Raw genomic sequence first — 14,063 nt, forward strand, 5'->3', positions numbered from 1 at the left:
GGCTTGGTAGTTCGGACTGGACTGTTCCCATGAGGCACAGGGTCAGAGCTGATTTGCATATAGCCAGTGTCTAACCCAGGGTGGTGTGGAGTGCAAAAAAACGATGGATTTAGGCCCAGATCCTTGTACTGGGGTGAATGTATGACATTGTTCTACATTCTGTCCATCAACTGTGTTTTTTGCAATTTTCACCCCGAGTGGGCTGGGTATGCTCAGACGTGAGTCCCAGGCTCTCCACACTACTGGAGTCAAGCTATCCAGGCTGATCAAGGCTGATAGCCAGAAACTGGTCCTTGGATGCTTGATTCGGTCTGGGAAAGACATGGCTTGGAAGTTCGGACTGAACTGTTCCCATGAGGCACAGGGTCAGAGCTGATTTGCATATAGCCAGTGTCTAACCCAGGGTGGTGTGGAGTGCAAAAACACGATGGATTTAGGCCCAGATCCTTGTACTGGGGTGAATGTATGACATTGTTCTACATTCTGTCCATCAACTGTGTTTTTTGCAATTTTCACCCCGAGTGGGCTGGGTATGCTCAGACGTGAGTCCCAGGCTCTCCACACTACTGGAGTCAAGCTATCCAGGCTGATCAAGGCTGATAGCCAGAAACTGGTCCTTGGATGCTTGGTTCCGGTCTGGGAAAGACATGGCTTGGAAGTTCGGACTGAACTGTTCCCATGAGGCACAGGGTCAGAGCTGATTTGCATATAGCCAGTGTCTAACCCAGGGTGGTGTGGAGTGCAAAAAAACGATGGATTTAGGCCCAGATCCTTGTACTGGGGTGAATGTATGACATTGTTCTACATTCTGTCCATCAACTGTGTTTTTTGCAATTTTCACCCTGAGTGGGCTGGGTATGCTCAGACGTGAGTCCCAGGCTCTCCACACTACTGGAGTCAAGCTATCCAGGCTGATGAAGGCTGATAGCCAGAAACTGGTCCTTGGATGCTTGATTCCGGTCTGGGAAAGACATGTCTTGGAAGTTCGGACTGAACTGTTCCCATGAGGCACAGGGTCAGAGCTGATTTGCATATAGCCAGTCTCTAACCCAGGGTGGTGTGGAGTGCAAAAAAACGATGGATTTAGGCCCAGATCCTTGTACTGGGGTGAATGTATGACATTGTTCTACATTCTGTCCATCAACTGTGTTTTTTGCAATTTTCACCCCGAGTGGGCTGGGTATGCTCAGACGTGAGTCCCAGGCTCTCCACACTACTGGAGTCAAGCTATCCAGGCTGATGAAGGCTGATAGCCAGAAACTGGTCCTTGGATGCTTGATTCCGGTCTGGGAAAGACATGGCTTGGAAGTTCGGACTGAACTGTTCCCATGAGGAACAGGGTCAGAGCTGATTTGCATATAGCCAGTATCTAACCCAGGGTGGTGTGGAGTGCAAAAAAACGATGGATTTAGGCCCAGATCCTTGTACTGGGGTGAATGTATGACATTGTTCTACATTCTGTCCATCAACTGTGTTTTTTGCAATTTTCACCCCGAGTGGGCTGGGTATGCTCAGACGTGAGTCCCAGGCTCTCCACACTACTGGAGTCAAGCTATCCAGGCTGATCAAGGCTGATAGCCAGAAACTGGTCCTTGGATGCTTGATTCCGGTCTGGGAAAGACATGGCTTGGAAGTTCGGACTGAACTGTTCCCATGAGGCACAGGGTCAGAGCTGATTTGCATATAGCCAGTGTCTAACCCAGGGTGGTGTGGAGTGCAAAAACACGATGGATTTAGGCCCAGATCCTTGTACTGGGGTGAATGTATGACATTGTTCTACATTCTGTCCATCAACTGTGTTTTTTGCAATTTTCACCCCGAGTGGGCTGGGTATGCTCAGACATGAGACCCAGCCTCTCCACACTACTGGAGTCAAGCTATCCAGGCTGATGAAGGCTGATAGCCAGAAACCGGTCCTTAGATGCTTGATCCTGGTCTGGGAAATACATGGCTTGGTAGTTCGGACTGGACTGTTCCCATGAGGCACAGGGTCAGAGCTGATTTGCATATAGCCAGTGTCTAACCCAGGGTGGTGTGGAGTGCAAAAACACGATGGATTTAGGCCCAGATCCTTGTACTGGGGTGAATGTATGACATTGTTCTACATTCTGTCCATCAACTGTGTTTTTTGCAATTTTCACCCAGAGTGGGCTGGGTATGCTCAGACGTGAGACCCAGGCTCTCCACACTACTGGAGTCAAGCTATCCAGGCTGATGAAGGCTGATAGCCAGAAACCGGTCCTTAGATGCTTGATCCTGGTCTGGGAAAGACATGGCTTGGTAGTTCGGACTGGACTGTTCCCATGAGGCACAGGGTCAGAGCTGATTTGCATATAGCCAGTGTCTAACCCAGGGTGGTGTGGAGTGCAAAAAAACGATGGATTTAGGCCCAGATCCTTGTACTGGGGTGAGTGTATGACATTGTTCTACATTCTGTCCATCAACTGTGTTTTTTGCAATTTTCACCCCGAGTGGGCTGGGTATCCTCAGACGTGAGCCCCAGGCTCTCCACACTACTGGAGTCAAGCTATCCAGGCTGATGAAGGCTGATAGCCAGAAACCGGTCCTTGGATGCTTGATTCCGGTCTGGGAAAGACATGGCTTGGTAGTTCAGACTGGACTGTTCCCATGAGGCACAGGGTCAGAGCTGATTTGCATATAGCCAGTGTCTAACCCAGGGTGGTGTGGAGTGCAAAAAAATGATGGATTTAGGAACAGATCCTTGTACTGGGGTGAATGTATGACATTGTTCTACATTCTGTCCATCAACTGTGTTTTTTGCAATTTTCACCCCGAGTGGGCTGGGTATCCTCAGACGTGAGCCCCAGGCTCTCCACACTACTGGAGTCAAGCTATCCAGGCTGATGAAGGCTGATAGCCAGATACCGGTTCTTGGATGCTTGATTCCGGTCTGGGAAAGACATGGCTTGGTAGTTCAGACTGGACTGTTCCCATGAGGCACAGGGTCAGAGCTGATTTGCATATAGCCAGTGTCTAACCCAGGGTGGTGTGGAGTGCAAAAAAACAATGGATTTAGGCCCAGATCCTTGTACTGGGGTGAATGTATGACATTGTTCTACATTCTGTCCATCAACTGTGTTTTTTGCAATTTTCACCCCGAGTGGGCTGGGTATGCTCAGACGTGAGTCCCAGGCTCTCCACACTACTGGAGTCAAGCTATCCAGGCTGATGAAGGCTGATAGCCAGAAACTGGTCCTTGGATGCTTGATTCCGGTCTGGGAAAGACATGGCTTGGAAGTTCGGACTGAACTGTTCCCATGAGGCACAGGGTCAGAGCTGATTTGCGTATAACCAGTGTCTAACCCAGGGTGGTGTGGAGTGCAAAAAAACGATGGATTTAGGCCCCGATCCTTGTACTGGGGTGAATGTATGACATTGTTCTACATTATGTCCATCAACTGTGTTTTTTGCAATTTTCGCCCCGAGTGGGCTGGGTATGCTCAGACGTGAGTCCCAGGCTCTCCACACTACTGGAGTCAAGCTATCCAGGCTGATGAAGGCTGATAGACAGAAACCGGTCCTTAGATGCTCGATTCCGGTCTGGGAAAGACATGGCTTGGTAGTTCGGACTGGACTGTTCCCATGAGGCACAGGGTCAGAGCTGATTTGCATATAGCCAGTGTCTAACCCAGGGTGGTGTGGAGTGCAAAAAAACGATGGATTTAGGCCCAGATCCTTGTACTGGGGTGAATGTATGACATTGTTCTACATTCTGTCCATCAACTGTGTTTTTTGCAATTTTCACCCCGAGTGGGCTGGGTATGCTCAGACGTGAGTCCCAGGCTCTCCACACTACTGGAGTCAAGCTATCCAGGCTGATCAAGGCTGATAGCCAGAAACTGGTCCTTGGATGCTTGATTCGGTCTGGGAAAGACATGGCTTGGAAGTTCGGACTGAACTGTTCCCATGAGGCACAGGGTCAGAGCTGATTTGCATATAGCCAGTGTCTAACCCAGGGTGGTGTGGAGTGCAAAAACACGATGGATTTAGGCCCAGATCCTTGTACTGGGGTGAATGTATGACATTGTTCTACATTCTGTCCATCAACTGTGTTTTTTGCAATTTTCACCCCGAGTGGGCTGGGTATGCTCAGACGTGAGTCCCAGGCTCTCCACACTACTGGAGTCAAGCTATCCAGGCTGATCAAGGCTGATAGCCAGAAACTGGTCCTTGGATGCTTGATTCCGGTCTGGGAAAGACATGGCTTGGAAGTTCGGACTGAACTGTTCCCATGAGGCACAGGGTCAGAGCTGATTTGCATATAGCCAGTGTCTAACCCAGGGTGGTGTGGAGTGCAAAAAAACGATGGATTTAGGCCCAGATCCTTGTACTGGGGTGAATGTATGACATTGTTCTACATTCTGTCCATCAACTGTGTTTTTTGCAATTTTCACCCTGAGTGGGCTGGGTATGCTCAGACGTGAGTCCCAGGCTCTCCACACTACTGGAGTCAAGCTATCCAGGCTGATGAAGGCTGATAGCCAGAAACTGGTCCTTGGATGCTTGATTCCGGTCTGGGAAAGACATGTCTTGGAAGTTCGGACTGAACTGTTCCCATGAGGCACAGGGTCTGAGCTGATTTGCATATAGCCAGTCTCTAACCCAGGGTGGTGTGGAGTGCAAAAAAACGATGGATTTAGGCCCAGATCCTTGTACTGGGGTGAATGTATGACATTGTTCTACATTCTGTCCATCAACTGTGTTTTTTGCAATTTTCACCCCGAGTGGGCTGGGTATGCTCAGACGTGAGTCCCAGGCTCTCCACACTACTGGAGTCAAGCTATCCAGGCTGATGAAGGCTGATAGCCAGAAACTGGTCCTTGGATGCTTGATTCCGGTCTGGGAAAGACATGGCTTGGAAGTTCGGACTGAACTGTTCCCATGAGGAACAGGGTCAGAGCTGATTTGCATATAGCCAGTCTCTAACCCAGGGTGGTGTGGAGTGCAAAAAAACGATGGATTTAGGCCCAGATCCTTGTACTGGGGTGAATGTATGACATTGTTCTACATTCTGTCCATCAACTGTGTTTTTTGCAATTTTCACCCCGAGTGGGCTGGGTATGCTCAGACGTGAGTCCCAGGCTCTCCACACTACTGGAGTCAAGCTATCCAGGCTGATCAAGGCTGATAGCCAGAAACTGGTCCTTGGATGCTTGATTCCGGTCTGGGAAAGACATGGCTTGGAAGTTCGGACTGAACTGTTCCCATGAGGCACAGGGTCAGAGCTGATTTGCATATAGCCAGTGTCTAACCCAGGGTGGTGTGGAGTGCAAAAACACGATGGATTTAGGCCCAGATCCTTGTACTGGGGTGAATGTATGACATTGTTCTACATTCTGTCCATCAACTGTGTTTTTTGCAATTTTCACCCCGAGTGGGCTGGGTATGCTCAGACATGAGACCCAGGCTCTCCACACTACTGGAGTCAAGCTATCCAGGCTGATGAAGGCTGATAGCCAGAAACCGGTCCTTAGATGCTTGATCCTGGTCTGGGAAATACATGGCTTGGTAGTTCGGACTGGACTGTTCCCATGAGGCACAGGGTCAGAGCTGATTTGCATATAGCCAGTGTCTAACCCAGGGTGGTGTGGAGTGCAAAAACACGATGGATTTAGGCCCAGATCCTTGTACTGGGGTGAATGTATGACATTGTTCTACATTCTGTCCATCAACTGTGTTTTTTGCAATTTTCACCCCGAGTGGGCTGGGTATGCTCAGACGTGAGACCCAGGCTCTCCACACTACTGGAGTCAAGCTATCCAGGCTGATGAAGGCTGATAGCCAGAAACCGGTCCTTAGATGCTTGATCCTGGTCTGGGAAAGACATGGCTTGGTAGTTCGGACTGGACTGTTCCCATGAGGCACAGGGTCAGAGCTGATTTGCATATAGCCAGTATCTAACCCAGGGTGGTGTGGAGTGCAAAAAAACGATGGATTTAGGCCCAGATCCTTGTACTGGGGTGAATGTATGACATTGTTCTACATTCTGTCCATCAACTGTGTTTTTTGCAATTTTCACCCCGAGTGGGCTGGGTATCCTCAGACGTGAGCCCCAGGCTCTCCACACTACTGGAGTCAAGCTATCCAGGCTGATGAAGGCTGATAGCCAGATACCGGTCCTTGGATGCTTGATTCCGGTCTGGGAAAGACATGGCTTGGTAGTTCAGACTGGACTGTTCCCATGAGGCACAGGGTCAGAGCAGATTTGCATATAGCCAGTGTCTAACCCAGGGTGGTGTGGAGTGCAAAAAAACGATGGATTTAGGCCCAGATCCTTGTACTGGGGTGAATGTATGACATTGTTCTACATTCTGTCCATCAACTGTGTTTTTTGCAATTTTCACCCCGAGTGGGCTGGGTATGCTCAGACGTGAGTCCCAGGCTCTCCACACTACTGGAGTCAAGCTATCCAGGCTGATGAAGGCTGATAGCCAGAAACTGGTCCTTGGATGCTTGATTCCGGTCTGGGAAAGACATGGCTTGGAAGTTCGGACTGAGCTGTTCCCATGAGGCACAGGGTCAGAGCTGATTTGCATATAGCCAGTGTCTAACCCAGGGTGGTGTGGAGTGCAAAAAAACGATGGATTTAGGCCCCGATCCTTGTACTGGGGTGAATGTATGACATTGTTCTACATTCGGTCCATCAACTGTGTTTTTTGCAATTTTCACCCGAGTGGGCTGGGTATGCTCAGACGTGAGTCCCAGGCTCTCCACACTACTGGAGTCAAGCTATCCAGGCTGATGAAGGCTGATAGCCAGAAACCGGTCCTTAGATGCTCGATTCCGGTCTGGGAAAGACATGGCTTGGTAGTTCGGACTGGACTGTTCCCATGAGGCACAGGGTCAGAGCTGATTTGCATATAGCCAGTGTCTAACCCAGGGTGGTGTGGAGTGCAAAAAAACGATGGATTTAGGCCCCGATCCTTGTACTGGGGTGAATGTATGACATTGTTCTACATTCGGTCCATCAACTGTGTTTTTTGCAATTTTCACCCCGAGTGGGCTGGGTATGCTCAGACGTGAGTCCCAGGCTCTCCACACTACTGGAGTCAAGCTATCCAGGCTGATGAAGGCTGATAGCCAGAAACCGGTCCTTAGATGCTCGATTCCGGTCTGGGAAAGACATGGCTTGGTAGTTCAGACTGGACTGTTCCCATGAGGCACAGGGTCAGAGCTGATTTGCATATAGCCAGTGTCTAACCCAGGGTGGTGTGGAGTGCAAAAACACGATGGATTTAGGCCCAGATCCTTGTACTGGGGTGAATGTATGACATTGTTCTACATTCTGTCCATCAACTGTGTTTTTTGCAATTTTCACCCCGAGTGGGCTGGGTATGCTCAGACATGAGTCCCAGGCTCTCCACACTACTGGAGTCAAGCTATCCAGGCTGATGAAGGCTGATAGCCAGAAACTGGTCCTTGGATGCTTGATTCCGGTCTGGGAAAGACATGGCTTGGAAGTTCGGACTGAACTGTTCCCATGAGGCACAGGGTCAGAGCTGATTTGCATATAGCCAGTGTCTAACCCAGGGTGGTGTGGAGTGCAAAAAAAACGATGGATTTAGGCCCAGATCCTTGTACTGGGGTGAATGTATGACATTGTTCTACATTCTGTCCATCAACTGTGTTTTTTGCAATTTTCGCCCCGAGTGGGCTGGGTATGCTCAGACGTGAGTCCCAGGCTCTCCACACTACTGGAGTCAAGCTATCCAGGCTGATCAAGGCTGATAGCCAGAAACTGGTCCTTGGATGCTTGATTCCGGTCTGGGAAAGACATGGCTTGGAAGTTCGGACTGAACTGTTCCCATGAGGCACAGGGTCAGAGCTGATTTGCATATAGCCAGTGTCTAACCCAGGGTGGTGTGGAGTGCAAAAACACGATGGATTTAGACCCAGATCCTTGTACTGGGGTGAATGTATGACATTGTTCTACATTCTGTCCATCAACAGTGTTTTTTGCAATTTTCACCCCGAGTGGGCTGGGTATGCTCAGACGTGAGTCCCAGGCTCTCCACACTACTGGAGTCAAGCTATCCAGGCTGATCAAGGCTGATAGCCAGAAACTGGTCCTTGGATGCTTGATTCCGGTCTGGGAAAGACATGGCTTGGAAGTTCGGACTGAACTGTTCCCATGAGGCACAGGGTCAGAGCTGATTTGCATATAGCCAGTGTCTAACCCAGGGTGGTGTGGAGTGCAAAAACACGATGGATTTAGACCCAGATCCTTGTACTGGGGTGAATGTATGACATTGTTCTACATTCTGTCCATCAACAGTGTTTTTTGCAATTTTCACCCCGAGTGGGCTGGGTATGCTCAGACGTGAGTCCCAGGCTCTCCACACTACTGGAGTCAAGCTATCCAGGCTGATGAAGGCTGATAGCCAGAAACTGGTCCTTGGATGCTTGATTCCGGTCTGGGAAAGACATGGCTTGGAAGTTCGGACTGAACTGTTCCCATGAGGCACAGGGTCAGAGCTGATTTGCATATAGCCAGTGTCTAACCCAGGGTGGTGTGGAGTGCAAAAAACCGATGGATTTAGGCCCAGATCCTTGTACTGGGGTGAATGTATGACATTGTTCTACATTCTGTCCATCAACTGTGTTTTTTGCAATTTTCACCCTGAGTGGGCTGGGTATGCTCAGACGTGAGTCCCAGGCTCTCCACACTACTGGAGTCAAGCTATCCAGGCTGATGAAGGCTGATAGCCAGAAACCGGTCCTTGGATGCTTGATTCTGGTCTGGGAAAGACATGGCTTGGTAGTTCAGACTGGACTGTTCCCATGAGGCACAGGGTCAGAGCTGATTTGCATATAGCCAGTGTCTAACCCAGGGTGGTGTGGAGTGCAAAAAAACGATGGATTTAGGCCCAGATCCTTGTACTGGGGTGAATGTATGACATTGTTCTACATTCTGTCCATCAACTGTGTTTTTTGCAATTTTCACCCCGAGTGGGCTGGGTATGCTCAGACGTGAGTCCCAGGCTCTCCACACTACTGGAGTCAAGCTATCCAGGCTGATGAAGGCTTATAGCCAGAAACTGGTCCTTGGATGCTTGATTCCGGTCTGGGAAAGACATGGCTTGGAAGTTCGGACTGAACTGTTCCCATGAGGCACAGGGTCAGAGCGGATTTGCATATAGCCAGTCTCTAACCCAGGGTGGTGTGGAGTGCAAAAAAACGATGGATTTAGGCCCAGATCCTTGTACTGGGGTGAATGTATGACATTGTTCTACATTCTGTCCATCAACTGTGTTTTTTGCAATTTTCACCCCGAGTGGGCTGGGTATGCTCAGACGTGAGTCCCAGGCTCTCCACACTACTGGAGTCAAGCTATCCAGGCTGATCAAGGCTGATAGCCAGAAACTGGTCCTTGGATGCTTGATTCCGGTCTGGGAAAGACATGGCTTGGAAGTTCGGACTGAACTGTTCCCATGAGGCACAGGGTCAGAGCTGATTTGCATATAGCCAGTGTCTAACCCAGGGTGGTGTGGAGTGCAAAAACACGATGGATTTAGCCCCAGATCCTTGTACTGGGGTGAATGTATGACATTGTTCTACATTCTGTCCATCAACTGTGTTTTTTGCAATTTTCACCCCTAGTGGGCTGGGTATGCTCAGACGTGAGACCCAGGCTCTCCACACTACTGGAGTCAAGCTATCCAGGCTGATGAAGGCTGATAGCCAGAAACCGGTCCTTGGATGCTTGATCCTGGTCTGGGAAATACATGGCTTGGTAGTTCGGACTGGACTGTTCCCATGAGGCACAGGGTCAGAGCTGATTTGCATATAGCCAGTGTCTAACCCAGGGTGGTGTGGAGTGCAAAAAAACGATGGATTTAGGCCCAGATCCTTGTACTGGGGTGAATGTATGACATTGTTCTACATTCTGTCCATCAACTGTGTTTTTTGCAATTTTCACCCCGAGTGGGCTGGGTATGCTCAGACGTGAGTCCCAGGCTCTCTACACTACTGGAGTCAAGCTATCCAGGCTGATCAAGGCTGATAGCCAGAAACTGGTCCTTGGATGCTTGATTCTGGTCTGGGAAAGACATGGCTTGGAAGTTCGGACTGTACTGTTCCCATGAGGCACAGGGTCAGAGCTGATTTGCATATAGCCAGTGTCTAACCCAGGGTGGTGTGGAGTGCAAAAACACGATGGATTTAGGCCCAGATCCTTGTACTGGGGTGAATGTATGACATTGTTCTACATTCTGTCCATCAACTGTGTTTTTTGCAATTTTCACCCCGAGTGGGCTGGGTATGCTCAGACGTGAGACCCAGGCTCTCCACACTACTGGAGTCAAGCTATCCAGGCTGATGAAGGCTGATAGCCAGAAACCGGTCCTTAGATGCTTGATCCTGGTCTGGGAAAGACATGGCTTGGTAGTTTGGACTGGACTGTTCCCATGAGGCACAGGGTCAGAGCTGATTTGCATATAGCCAGTGTCTAACCCAGGGTGGTGTGGAGTGCAAAAACACGATGGATTTAGGCCCAGACCCTTGTACTGGGGTGAATGTATGACATTGTTCTACATTCTGTCCATCAACTGTGTTTTTTGCAATTTTCACCCCGAGTGGGCTGGGTATGCTCAGACGTGAGTCCCAGGCTCTCCACACTACTGGAGTCAAGCTATCCAGGCTGATGAAGGCTGATAGCCAGAAACTGGTCCTTGGATGCTTGATTCCGGTCTGGGAAAGACATGGCTTGGAAGTTCGGACTGAACTGTTCCCATGAGGCACAGGGTCAGAGCTGATTTGCATATAGCCAGTGTCTAACCCAGGGTGGTGTGGAGTGCAAAAAAACGATGGATTTAGGCCCAGATCCTTGTACTGGGGTGAATGTATGACATTGTTCTACATTCTGTCCATCAACTGTGTTTTTTGCAATTTTCACCCCGAGTGGGCTGGGTATCCTCAGACGTGAACCCCAGGCTCTCCACACTACTGGAGTCAAGCTATCCAGGCTGATGAAGGCTGATAGCCAGATACCGGTCCTTGGATGCTTGATCCTGGTCTGGGAAATACATGGCTTGGTAGTTCGGACTGGACTGTTCCCATGAGGCACAGGGTCAGAGCTGATTTGCATATAGCCAGTGTCTAACCCAGGGTGGTGTGGAGTGCAAAAAAACGATGGATTTAGGCCCAGATCCTTGTACTGGGGTGAATGTATGACATTGTTCTACATTCTGTCCATCAACTGTGTTTTTTGCAATTTTCACCCCGAGTGGGCTGGGTATGCTCAGACGTGAGTCCCAGGCTCTCTACACTACTGGAGTCAAGCTATCCAGGCTGATCAAGGCTGATAGCCAGAAACTGGTCCTTGGATGCTTGATTCTGGTCTGGGAAAGACATGGCTTGGAAGTTCGGACTGTACTGTTCCCATGAGGCACAGGGTCAGAGCTGATTTGCATATAGCCAGTGTCTAACCCAGGGTGGTGTGGAGTGCAAAAACACGATGGATTTAGGCCCAGATCCTTGTACTGGGGTGAATGTATGACATTGTTCTACATTCTGTCCATCAACTGTGTTTTTTGCAATTTTCACCCCGAGTGGGCTGGGTATGCTCAGACGTGAGACCCAGGCTCTCCACACTACTGGAGTCAAGCTATCCAGGCTGATGAAGGCTGATAGCCAGAAACCGGTCCTTAGATGCTTGATCCTGGTCTGGGAAAGACATGGCTTGGTAGTTTGGACTGGACTGTTCCCATGAGGCACAGGGTCAGAGCTGATTTGCATATAGCCAGTGTCTAACCCAGGGTGGTGTGGAGTGCAAAAACACGATGGATTTAGGCCCAGACCCTTGTACTGGGGTGAATGTATGACATTGTTCTACATTCTGTCCATCAACTGTGTTTTTTGCAATTTTCACCCCGAGTGGGCTGGGTATGCTCAGACGTGAGTCCCAGGCTCTCCACACTACTGGAGTCAAGCTATCCAGGCTGATGAAGGCTGATAGCCAGAAACTGGTCCTTGGATGCTTGATTCCGGTCTGGGAAAGACATGGCTTGGAAGTTCGGACTGAACTGTTCCCATGAGGCACAGGGTCAGAGCTGATTTGCATATAGCCAGTGTCTAACCCAGGGTGGTGTGGAGTGCAAAAAAACGATGGATTTAGGCCCAGATCCTTGTACTGGGGTGAATGTATGACATTGTTCTACATTCTGTCCATCAACTGTGTTTTTTGCAATTTTCACCCCGAGTGGGCTGGGTATCCTCAGACGTGAGCCCCAGGCTCTCCACACTACTGGAGTCAAGCTATCCAGGCTGATGAAGGCTGATAGCCAGATACCGGTCCTTGGATGCTTGATCCTGGTCTGGGAAATACATGGCTTGGTAGTTCGGACTGGACTGTTCCCATGAGGCACAGGGTCAGAGCTGATTTGCATATAGCCAGTGTCTAACCCAGGGTGGTGTGGAGTGCAAAAAAACGATGGATTTAGGCCCAGATCCTTGTACTGGGGTGAATGTATGACATTGTTCTACATTCTGTCCATCAACTGTGTTTTTTGCAATTTTCACCCCGAGTGGGCTGGGTATGCTCAGACGTGAGTCCCAGGCTCTCTACACTACTGGAGTCAAGCTATCCAGGCTGATCAAGGCTGATAGCCAGAAACTGGTCCTTGGATGCTTGATTCTGGTCTGGGAAAGACATGGCTTGGAAGTTCGGACTGTACTGTTCCCATGAGGCACAGGGTCAGAGCTGATTTGCATATAGCCAGTGTCTAACCCAGGGTGGTGTGGAGTGCAAAAACACGATGGATTTAGGCCCAGATCCTTGTACTGGGGTGAATGTCTGACATTGTTCTACATTCTGTCCATCAACTGTGTTTTTTGCAATTTTCACCCCGAGTGGGCTGGGTATGCTCAGACGTGGGACCCAGGCTCTCCACACTACTGGAGTCAAGCTATCCAGGCTGATGAAGGCTGATAGCCAGAAACCGGTCCTTAGATGCTTGATCCTGGTCTGGGAAAGACATGGCTTGGTAGTTCGGACTGGACTGTTCCCATGAGGCACAGGGTCAGAGCTGATTTGCATATAGCCAGTGTCTAACCCAGGGTGGTGTGGAGTGCAAAAACACGATGGATTTAGGCCCAGACCCTTGTACTGGGGTGAATGTATGACATTGTTCTACATTCTGTCCATCAACTGTGTTTTTTGCAATTTTCACCCCGAGTGGGCTGGGTATGCTCAGACGTGAGTCCCAGGCTCTCCACACTACTGGAGTCAAGCTATCCAGGCTGATGAAGGCTGATAGCCAGAAACTGGTCCTTGGATGCTTGATTCCGGTCTGGGAAAGACATGGCTTGGAAGTTCGGACTGAACTGTTCCCATGAGGCACAGGGTCAGAGCTGATTTGCATATAGCCAGTGTCTAACCCAGGGTGGTGTGGAGTGCAAAAAAACGATGGATTTAGGCCCAGATCCTTGTACTGGGGTGAATGTATGACATTGTTCTACATTCTGTCCATCAACAGTGTTTTTTGCAATTTTCACCCCGAGTGGGCTGGGTATCCTCAGACGTGAGCCCCAGGCTCTCCACACTACTGGAGTCAAGCTATCCAGGCTGATGAAGGCTGATAGCCAGATACCGGTCCTTGGATGCTTGATTCCGGTCTGGGAAAGACATGGCTTGGTAGTTCAGACTGGACTGTTCCCATGAGGCACAGGGTCAGAGCTGATTTGCATATAGCCAGTGTCTAACCCAGGGTGGTGTGGAGTGCAAAAAAACAATGGATTTAGGCCCAGATCCTTGTACTGGGGTGAATGTATGACATTGTTCTACATTCTGTCCATCAACTGTGTTTTTTGCAATTTTCACCCCGAGTGGGCTGGGTATGCTCAGACGTGAGTCCCAGGCTCTCCACACTACTGGAGTCAAGCTATCCAGGCTGATCAAGGCTGATAGCCAGAAACTGGTCCTTGGATGCTTGATTCCGGTCTGGGAAAGACATGGCTTGGAAGTTCGGACTGAACTGTTCCCATGAGGCACAGGGTCAGAGCTGATTTGCATATAGCCAGTGTCTAACCCAGGGTGGTGTGGA

General features: G+C 49.7%; 1 protein-coding gene across 1 annotated transcript in view; it reads right to left on the reverse strand.

The window, feature by feature from the left end:
• Nucleotides 1-14,063, reverse strand: part of LOC144823935 (sperm-specific sodium:proton exchanger-like) — a 5,382,759-nt gene that overhangs the window by 3,155,008 nt on the left and 2,213,688 nt on the right. The window lies entirely within an intron of this gene.

The sequence above is a fragment of the Lissotriton helveticus genome, chromosome 3_1, assembly GCF_964261635.1.
Source record: "Lissotriton helveticus chromosome 3_1, aLisHel1.1, whole genome shotgun sequence".
Lineage (NCBI taxonomy): Eukaryota > Metazoa > Chordata > Amphibia > Caudata > Salamandridae > Lissotriton > Lissotriton helveticus.